Source organism: Pinus tabuliformis, chromosome 8 (assembly GCF_031772625.1).
Source record: "Pinus tabuliformis cultivar Carrire ecotype Pingquan chromosome 8, CPIR1, whole genome shotgun sequence".
NCBI classification, from domain to species: domain Eukaryota; kingdom Viridiplantae; phylum Streptophyta; class Pinopsida; order Pinales; family Pinaceae; genus Pinus; species Pinus tabuliformis.
In genome coordinates this window covers 1,215,612,003-1,215,622,562 of record NC_142294.1, presented here as the reverse complement: position 1 = coordinate 1,215,622,562, position 10,560 = coordinate 1,215,612,003, and positions in this window count along the sequence as shown.

The window sequence follows — 10,560 nt, the reverse complement described above, 5'->3', positions numbered from 1 at the left end:
ATTAATCTTGTTTATGGATGTTCATGGATGTGTTAAAATTATTTTGTTAGCTTAATTTTCTTTCTATATACTATAACTTTTATTAAAAAATATAACAATTTTGATTTCTAGTTTCATAGGCTAAGAAAATAAGTACAACCTTAAGTTGTGATGCAATTCATTTTGATACTTAAAATGAACTAAAATATATGATGGTTGAATTAAAAAACACAAATAGGATTGAAATAAGTTTTAAATTCATTTTAAAAAATGTCTAGTAAACAACAAATAAGTTTTATTCAATTTTATTTATTTTAAGGTCATCTACAAGAGTTTAGTCATAACATGATACTTAAGTCATATGTATTGGAATTTAATATACCAAAAAACAATTAATGATATATGTTTCTATAATTTTTTATATAATTAAATATGAACTTTCCTAAATTTACTTGCCTATCTAAAGGTTCAATTAAAAACACAAATGCAATTGAAATAAGTTTTATTCAAAAACAACACATAGGTTTTATTCACTTTTATTTCTTTTGAGGTCATCTCCAAGAACTTAGTTATAATTTGATATAAGTACAATCTTATTATGATGCAAGTCACTTTGATAATTAAAATTAACTAAAATATATCATGTATCAATTTAATATTGAACATGGAAAGAATTACATTCATTATTCATACTAGCTTAGTGTTTTTTAGTGCAATCAACATGTATGTTATTACAATTCAATTTTAAAATAAATTATATGAATTCTAAAGTCATCCATATTATAATAAAAAATCTATAAATGATTTTTTTGTAACCCACCCATATACCATTGCATGGTCAACTTTTTTAAGTATTTCAACCAATTTCTTATCTCAAGGTTCAATTAAAAAACAAAAATAGGATTGAAATAAGTTTTATTCAATTTTAAAAGATGTCATATAAACAATAAATAAGTTTTATTTAATATTATTTCTTTTGAGATTATGTACAAGAGCTTAGTCATAACATGATATAAGTAAATCATATTGGAATTTAATATAAGTCAAAAAATGATATATGGTAAAATTTCTATAATTTTATATAATGTTATAAATTTACTTAGCTGTCCAAGCATTTCAATCAATTTCTTATGATTGAAATAAGTTTTATTAATTTTATTTTGTTTGAAGTTATCTACAAAATCTTAGTCATAACATTATATATATATATATATATATATATATATATATATATATATATATATATTTGTTGCACTTTTTACAATCCAATATGAAGCATGAAAAATGAGAATAAAAAGAATGTAGTTAATTACAAATAGTTTACACTTTCAAGAAGAAAACATTTCAATTAAGTGAACATTTTATTTGAAATGAAAATTCAAGTATTTTATTTATGGTTGAATTACTATAACATAGAAATCAATGCATGTCATCAATATTTTTTTGTGCTTACACTGAAATCAATGCACAATGTTAATCTAATTACCTTGAAATTAATGTACACCATACATCTAGTTACATCAGATAAAAAATCAATATCTTCCCTAGAATCAATGCATCTAATGCAATCAATCAAATACGATGAGAAATCAACATCTGCACTGAAATCTATGTGACATGACAATTACTACCTATAAACTACATAGATATAAAAAAGCACACAAAAATTCAAATATAATTTCTTAAAATAAAAATATTTAGAATAAAAATATTGGCTGCCGCTCACATCCTCCACACCTCATACATTTTCTCATCCTCTCCATGCCTCATAGGCTTACATAAATTTATACAACTAGATCTGAACCCAAAATAGGTTTCATATCCTAAAATAACTCCTATAATCTCTCTGGGTCCCAAAAATTCTCATCTAATCTTCAATATCCACAAAATCCTCACCTAATTCTCAAATCTCTCTAACTCTCTCAAATATTCTCGAGATCTCTCCTAAACATTATATCTAACTACAATAATTCTCATTCTCATACAAAACATAAGAAAATACATTCAAATTAAATAATTAAATCTAACTTGGGAATCAACCCCCTTGGTAAAGGAAACCCTAGGTTAGATGCTCTTGCATCATACTCCCCAGGTAAAAGAAATTCATGGTCTCCTGACCATGAGGCCTTCGTTGCTAATATCCTCCTGGATCCCATATATAATTTTGTTTTTGATCATCGACTATGTCATGCTATTGTCCTTTTGCATCTCGAACTCTACCACGATTCCGCTTTTGCCTTCCTATCTACAAGGCATTCATCTTCATCTATCTTCCTCTCACCACACTTATGTTCACCACTTCAAATGAAACATTTTTATCCACAAAAATCATAAAAGTATATATCCACACAAATATACTTTTTCCCTCACTCCGTGCTTGTAGAGTTGTTTCCTAGACCCTTTGCCTTGCCTCAATCGTCTAATTGAACTTTGTCCCCATGTTGTCTGTAACAAATTTTAGAACTTTCCCATCCTCACATTCTAATTCCCCTGCATATACATTACCATTTTGAGAACTAAAAACTATTTTTACCTCTAGGCCATCATCCTTTATAAGCATCCCATTTAAGTACTTCTCTTCATCTTGGCTTAGAACAAAATTTGGATTTTATCCTCCTCCATCTTCCTCTCTCTTCATGACAACTTTAAAACATTGTCCGTCATCAATAACCCCTGCAACCATAAAAAAACCATAAAAAAAAAAGGCTTTTCAGACTCATTTGATAACATCAAATCTCCACCAACATTGTTATCTTTTCCATGGATTTCTCCTTAATTGAGTTCACCTCTATGAACTTCCTCCTGATACTGAGTAGCTTTGAGTTCTTCCTTCAACCTGTGTCTCAACTTCTATCTCCGCTTCTTGGCCCATAATATTTCAACATATTGCTTAACCCTTTTCCTCAGGTTCCACCCATACTTATGGTTCTCCTCATTTGGCTATAGTAGCTCCATAATAATATTCAATCATGCTTTTATCTCAAAGAGTTCCTTCTCAAACTCTTCATTACTCATATTCTTTATGCCAATTGTTATGACATTTATATGGATTCTCTTTGAATTTTGCAAATGACTTCCCATAGTCATATTCATCTTCCTTCCTTCTTGAGTTTCCATTGCCAACTGTGCGTTATAAACAACCTCCATAGTAATAGGTCTCCTTCCTGCTACACACCTATCAAGTTACCTCCTCTAAATTTGGTCAATAGTTCACTTCACTTGAACCATCTTTTTGAGTAGTCCTTCCTCTCCCAAGTTTCCACACTAATATTACACTAGCCATCAATATTCTTACTTCAATTCTTAAATTTAACTGACTCATATATCATATAAAAATAAATGTAATCATTTTTAATATATATATATATATATATTATCACTTGAACCATTCTCTCAACTAACTCATACATCATATAAGATAGTGTAATCATATGAGTTAGTTGAGAGAATGGTTCAAGTGATAAAATATATATATATCTATATATATATATATATATATTTTATTTTTATCAAATAGAACCATTCTCTCTTAAAGCGTTATATCTCACCACTTTGAATCAATTTCACTTACAAAATTGTCTTTTTTTTTTTTTAACTTTTAAAACCAAATAATTCATATATTTAATTCATATATCTTTTTGACTTCGATAATGGAGCCTCTTTGTTCACTAACTTAATGGATAAAATATTTACCCTGCATGCTTTCAATCCAAACCTTTTTCATGGAAATGCATTTTGGAGAGCTTATTGGACAATAGAAATGTGGTGAGGTCTTTTTCGTTGAGTCGAACCTTCACAGGCACGATCAATCCTGATGTCGCTTCCACGTCTTCTCCTTCCCATTGTATTATTAAATCTATGACTACGGAGTTGATCACTTCAACGTATATTGAATAATTACACACAACTTTTGGACTTCGGGTAGAGTTCTTCTCAACGATTTAATGCAGAAGTGTTGCATGACTTGAAAATGACAACAGAGAAATATGTATCAACACACCAACACAATGACCTGCGCTGTCCACTTGGATTGAAATGACCTCGCATTACTAGCAACAAGCATTAAACAACCGATCCTTCATGCAGCAACTCTGTTTCAGCGGAAAAGTCGTGGAAACGCTTAGCATCCACACAACGATCTCACGCTTCACAACCTTCTGCACCACTTCACCGAAAGGTGATATAACCTACGGCCCCTATTTTATTCACAGTGGTCGATACTGACTCTCTCTATGAAAAAACTGTAATTTCTTTCCGATCTTCCTCAATGCACACAACTCCTTTATACGTCCAGCTCTGCGCAGTTGGTGGGAACAATGTAGCAATTCTTCCTAGGCCGAGAGATTACACGGGACAACACATGAATCACACTCGCTTACTTTTACCTAGTTGAATATAATGCTTCTCAATATGTTTTTCATCTACGCAGAAACTCTTCCAGTGATAGCCTCATCCCTACTTCCACATCTGACTTGAACAACGATTCTCTGATCTCCACAAAAAAATCCACACAACCTTCTACAATCATGCGCTCTGATTTACGTTGTCCTCAAGGATGCAATTTGCAACAGTTAATGACTTTGCAACGTCCACAACATCCACTAACTTAGCAACATGACATGAAACTATTTGCAAATACCAATCCATAAGCGATGTAAGCAGTTACTGCCGGTAAATTAACTCAACATATATAAAAAACACCCAACAAATGCACAAAAAATCATATATAATTTCTTAAAATTAAAATATTTACAATAAAAATATTGCCCTCATAATTGACCTCACACACATACTCCACGCCTCTCATATTTTTTTCACCCTTTCCATACTTCATAGGCTTACATAAATTTATATAAGTAGACTTGAATCCAAAATTGTTTTTAGATTCTAAGGTAACTCCTACCATCTCTTTAGGTACCAAAAATACTTATCTAATCTAAGATCCACCAAATCCTCGCCTAATGCTCAAATTTCTCTAATTCTCTCAAATACTCTCTAGATCTCTAATTACAATAATTATCATTCTCATAAAAAGTATAGAAAAATACATTAAAATTAAATAAATAAATCTAACTTGGGAATCAACCCCTTTGGTAAGGGAAACCTTAGGTTAGACGCATCGCGAGCGAGAGTTAACGGATCCTCGAGAGTCGGTTAAGTACATGTCACAAAACACATGAGGAGTGTTGGATTATCCATTGCCCAACAATCTCCCACCCAACGCGCGCTGGGTGTGATTTGAACTCGACATCTTTGGCTCTGATACCACTTGTTGGAATCACAATTGTCGTTACACCAAAACCCACAGGTGTTAGTAAACAGACGCATCACCAGAGTTAACAGATCCTCGAGAGGCGGTAAAACACATATCACGAAACACATGGGGAATGCTGGATTATCCAATGCCCAACAGTGCTAAAAATCACAATTTTAGCACCCCTTTTGCAAATTTTTCCACAACACCATTTTGTACCCTAACATACTTAGGGAAAAAATTGTCCATAGGTGGTGGAGTTGATCATGTTGGATTCATGAAGGAATCCTCTATCCAATGGCATATGTGCTTGACATTTTTGAATTCATATGATAATTTTCATCTAATTTCTTTTAAACATAATATTTGATTTTTTTGGATAGTTTTAAAGAGGATGGATAAAAAATCAATAATATAAAATATGCAAAATGAAAAAATTTCAAAAAATACCACTATTTTCGTTTACGAATCCTCTTCAAAAGAGTACTCTTCATTTTTCAATTTATTTAAATAGTTGAAAAAACCTAAGTACTCTTCATTTTTCAATTTATTTAAATAGTTGAAAAAACCTTATGCGAACACGTGTCTGCAAAATGAATTTGAGACATTACTTCTCCAACTTAGAAAACTAATAAAAAATATAATTTTGTATAAAAAAATATTTTTTTTAATATGAAACTTTGTTCTCTCTTTGTAGATCATGCTCTTATATATTTTTTGAAAATTACACATTTTATACTAAGTTATGTTATCTCAACAGACACATACTCTTAAGATGTGCATAAATTTGCAAGGACAAGCATTTTATTTAATGGAAAATTGACATACTATACGATACTAAAATTTTTTGCAAAAGATATCATTAGGACAACAATATAATTCTTCACAAATTTCCTTTTTACTCCGAATCAAAAGTCACAATGCCTATATGAATTTTGAAGGCTTTAATTCGATATTTCATCCCCACATTTGGACCAAAAGTGTAACCCATGTTCATGCATTAACCCTCTACTTTTGCTAATTCTGATAAGTTATACCTTAATAACGAGGGAAAAACTCATCCAAGTGAATTACAACAACTAAGAAGCCTCTAATTTTGCTAATTCTGATAAGTTATACCTTAATAACGAGGATAAAACTCATCCAAGTGAATTACAACAACCATGAAGTCTCCCTATGTATAACTGATGTAATATAGTATAATAATATGTTTGGAACACAAAAAAAGAAGAAGAGGGAAAGAGGCATAGGAAAATCATATTTATTATTTGGTATAAGAACGAGAACAAACCAGTGAAACTTTAAACAAAGTTTTGATTAAGTATGAGATGAATTCTAAATAGAAGAAACTAATGCAACCACCCAATGCCCATCCAACGACCATTTGAGAAGGAAGGAATCCATTCACCTACCTTGAAATATATATAAAAGGAAGCAATATGCTCAACACAAAGGATCCCCATTTTCATACCCAGATGCTCCCCTATTTGTGAGTGATGGCATGACCAGTCAGTGAGGTTTATTTCTTTTATTTCCAATTTCTCCTTTGTGTATTTGATCTCATGTAGAGCTATATTGGTTAACAAATAGACAAAGGTAAAGATCATTTATTTTGCATTTCTTTCACAATTATTATCATTAAAGTTGGTATTAATTACATGATGATTTTGCAGGACATGATCTTCTTGTTCCCCGTTGATCAATTTAAATTTGAGTATATATCACCTTCTCATTCTCATACATATTACCTTGATGTTGAAAGCGTAATAAAAAACAATTCCTTTGTTGGTTGTATCCCGCTTTAGTGACTATTCTAACATTTGGGCTTGTGTATTTTCAATTATGTTTTAATCTACTTTTGATTTTTCTCTGTATAAATGTGTTATTTTCTTTTTTACTATCTTAATTTCTATAATATATATGTTTTACCTATGATGTTATGTAAATTTTGTGCATTTTACCTTGTTTTACTTTTTCTAGGCTAACCTGGACCCACTGGCCAGCTCAACAAATCAGAGCCCTTAATCTACATCTGCAAGATCCAACGGCTGAGGGAGATATCGGGCGGAGAAGAAGCCGGAGGAATACCTACCAATGAAGGTGGTATTCTCTCTCCTCCGTAAGCCACGTGTTGATCGCTGAGTGGCATCGGAGACATTTCTAATAGAGCACTTCAGGTTTTGAGGATGCCCGATAACCCAGAAACCTCTTGACGCCTGATAACTTGAAAACCACTTGACGCCTGATAACCGCTTGTCGCCAGATAACTGCTTGACGCCAGATAACCACTTGACGCCTGAGAACCATTTGACGCTTGGTAACTGCTTGACGCTTGATAACTCTGCATTGCTGCCATCCAATCGACTAAGCCACCCAATTGAATAACCCGACAAACTTTGCACGGATCCGAGGAGGTGAATAGTGACTATAAAATAAAGATTTTGGGTCCGCGAGGGAGTACCCAAACTCACTGACCAGCTCGACAAATCAGAGCCCTTAATCTACATCTGCAAGATCCAACGGCTGAGGGAGATATCGGGCGGAGAAGAAGCCGGAGGAATACCTACCCGATGAAGGCGGTATTCTCTCTCCTCCGGAAGCCACGTGTTGATCGTTGAGTGGCATCAGAGACATTTATAATAGAGCACTTTAGGTTTTGAGGATGCCTGATAACCCAGAAACCACTTGACACCTGATAACCCGAAAACCACTTGACGCCTGATAACCGCTCGTTGCCAGATAACCGCTTGACGCCAAATAACCACTTGACGCCTGAGAACCGTTTGACGCTTGGTAACTGCTTGACGCCTGATAACTCTGCACTACTGCCATCCAATCGACTGAGCCACCCAATTGAACCTATGCCTCGCAGTTTAGAGCAGATCATCACCATTTTTCTGATTGCCTGCTCGCTTGCAGAACCCACGAGTAGGCAACCTGAGGTATTCCACTGTGAGGCCCGACTGTGCCAAAGCTCAGGTTGACTAACAATCAAACCCTTATCGTCCATTGTTTATAGGTCAACTGGCGGATTCCCCTGCATGTGCTGATAATGCTCCTTGTCTATGAGGGCCAGAGTGTGGCAGCTCTCATGCAGTTGTCCTGCGGGTACCGACTCCCACAAGCAGCACTTGTTGTCTTTTGTGCATCTCACCCCTTCATTAGCGAGCCAGTCTGCTACTTTATTGGCATCTCTACGCACATGCACAAAACTAAGAGTTCTGAGAATTCTTAGGTGCGATTGAATACGGTAATAGACCTGCAAAAGTCTCCAGTGTCTCGAGACTTTGTCAGGTGCAGTACCCATGCCTAGCCGCTTAACCGACTTAATTATTAATTCTGAGTTAGCCTCGATGATTGTATTATGTAAATTGAACTCTATCAGAATCTCTAAGCATTGTTCAATGGCCATGAGTTCAGCCATATTATTAGTGGCCCTCCCCAGATGACTGTGAAAGATGACTTTTATGTTTCCCTCTTCATCTCTTATGACTCCTCCATAGCTAGCGTCCCCAGGGTTACCTTTTGAGGCTCCATCAATATTGAATTTTAAAAATCCTTTGGGAGGGGGTTGCCAGAAAGCCTTTCCAGCTGATATTCTCTTTGTTGTCTTGCTTGTTCCCTGAGGGACGAGAGACTGGAGTCCCAACAGTTCCAGGATGTGAGCATCCCGATGACCCGGGGGTTTCTCAGGAGGTTGCTTCCGATGGACATTGACAATTTCTTTGAGCTGTTTTAGAATTTGAGCTATGATGCTTTGAGTTGAGCCAGATTTATCTTTGAAGATCCTGTTGTTATGTTCTTTCCAAACATCCCAGATCAAGAATCCTAGAATCAGAGCCCAGGCTGTGTTTACTGTCTCATTGTCCAAGAAGTCCTTCCTCCAATTCTTTAAAGTGTCAGTGATGTCATTTTCGTTCCTGTCTGTCTGCTTGATGATACTGGCTACCCAATTCCATAAGGTGGAGGTGAAAGAACAGAGGTTGAGAAGGCGATCTATAGTTTCTTCCTGCTGTCCACATAATTGGCATCTTGATGGCCCAACAAAACCTCTCTTTCTGAGATTTTCCCAAGTTAAAATCTTTCTGTGCTGGACCAGCCACCTGAACAGTTTGATCTTCGTCTAGTGTGGGTTGTTCCATAGGTCTTTCCATGTCTTTTCAGGGCTTGGGTAGTTAAGCCCCATGGCTATTCTTTTGGCTTCTTTGAGGTTGAAGATGCCATCATTATTTGTACCCCATCTTAGAAGATCATTCGAGGTAGAGGTCAAAATTTGTCTTTTCTCTAGAATATCTTTCAGCACTTTAGCTTGGGTCTTCAAGGGGGTTTCTTCACTGTAGTCTGGTACCTTCCAAATCCTCCATTTACCAGTGTCCCTTGACTGATCCTAGTAGTCACTTACTTTTTCCAGTCCTTTGTTAATGGTATCGATTTTGATAATATCTAGTCCTTCTCTACTGAGGTTATGTTCCTGCTGCCAGTTGTCCTCCCAAAACCATGCAAGCTTCCCATTTCTGATCTCCCAGAAACTGTGTTTTTGAACTAAGGCTCTATTTTCCCATGCCTTGTTCCAAATGTGGGAACCTTTGATGTGGCTTGTCATTCTGATGTGGTCCGTTTCTTGCCAATCCCTTGCATATTTTTGTTTCCAGAGTTTAGCCCAGGGGTTTCTTATTTCCTTTAGCCATCTCCACCAAAGTTTTGCCCCCAAAACTTTGTTTAAAATGTCCAGGTCATGGAGACCCAAACCACCATGGGTTTTGGGTTTACAGAGCTTGTCCCATGCTACCAGAGCCCATTTCTTTTTCTCTTCCCCTTTACCCCAAAGAAAATATCTTTGAATGTTCCTGATTTTCTATAATACTCCTATTGGCCGATAACATGAAGATTGGAATGGTTTGTAGCACAACTTTTGTGAGAACTAACCTCCCAGCTAAATTCAAGGATCTGTTTGTCCATTTGCTAACTTTATCCTTCAATTTATTGATTACAGACTCCCAGATTTCCTTGCTCAGTGGTTTATCAGTGAGGGGAATTCCCAGATATTTCGAGGGAAGATGATCTCTTTGAAATCCTAGAATTCTAGAGAGATTTCTTTGTATTGAAATATCAGTATTAAAAAAGAAAACTTTAGATTTTGTGAGGCTTACCTCAGTACTCGCGGCCATTGCGAACTCATGCATGATTTGTTTGAAATCTTTGGCTTCCTTGACTGTTGGTGTGCCCCACAGCATAGTGTCGTCCACAAATTGTTGATGGCTCAATGTGTCCCCATTCAGAGTGAGTCTAAGTCCCTGGATTCTTCCTTCCTCCTTGGCTAAAATGAT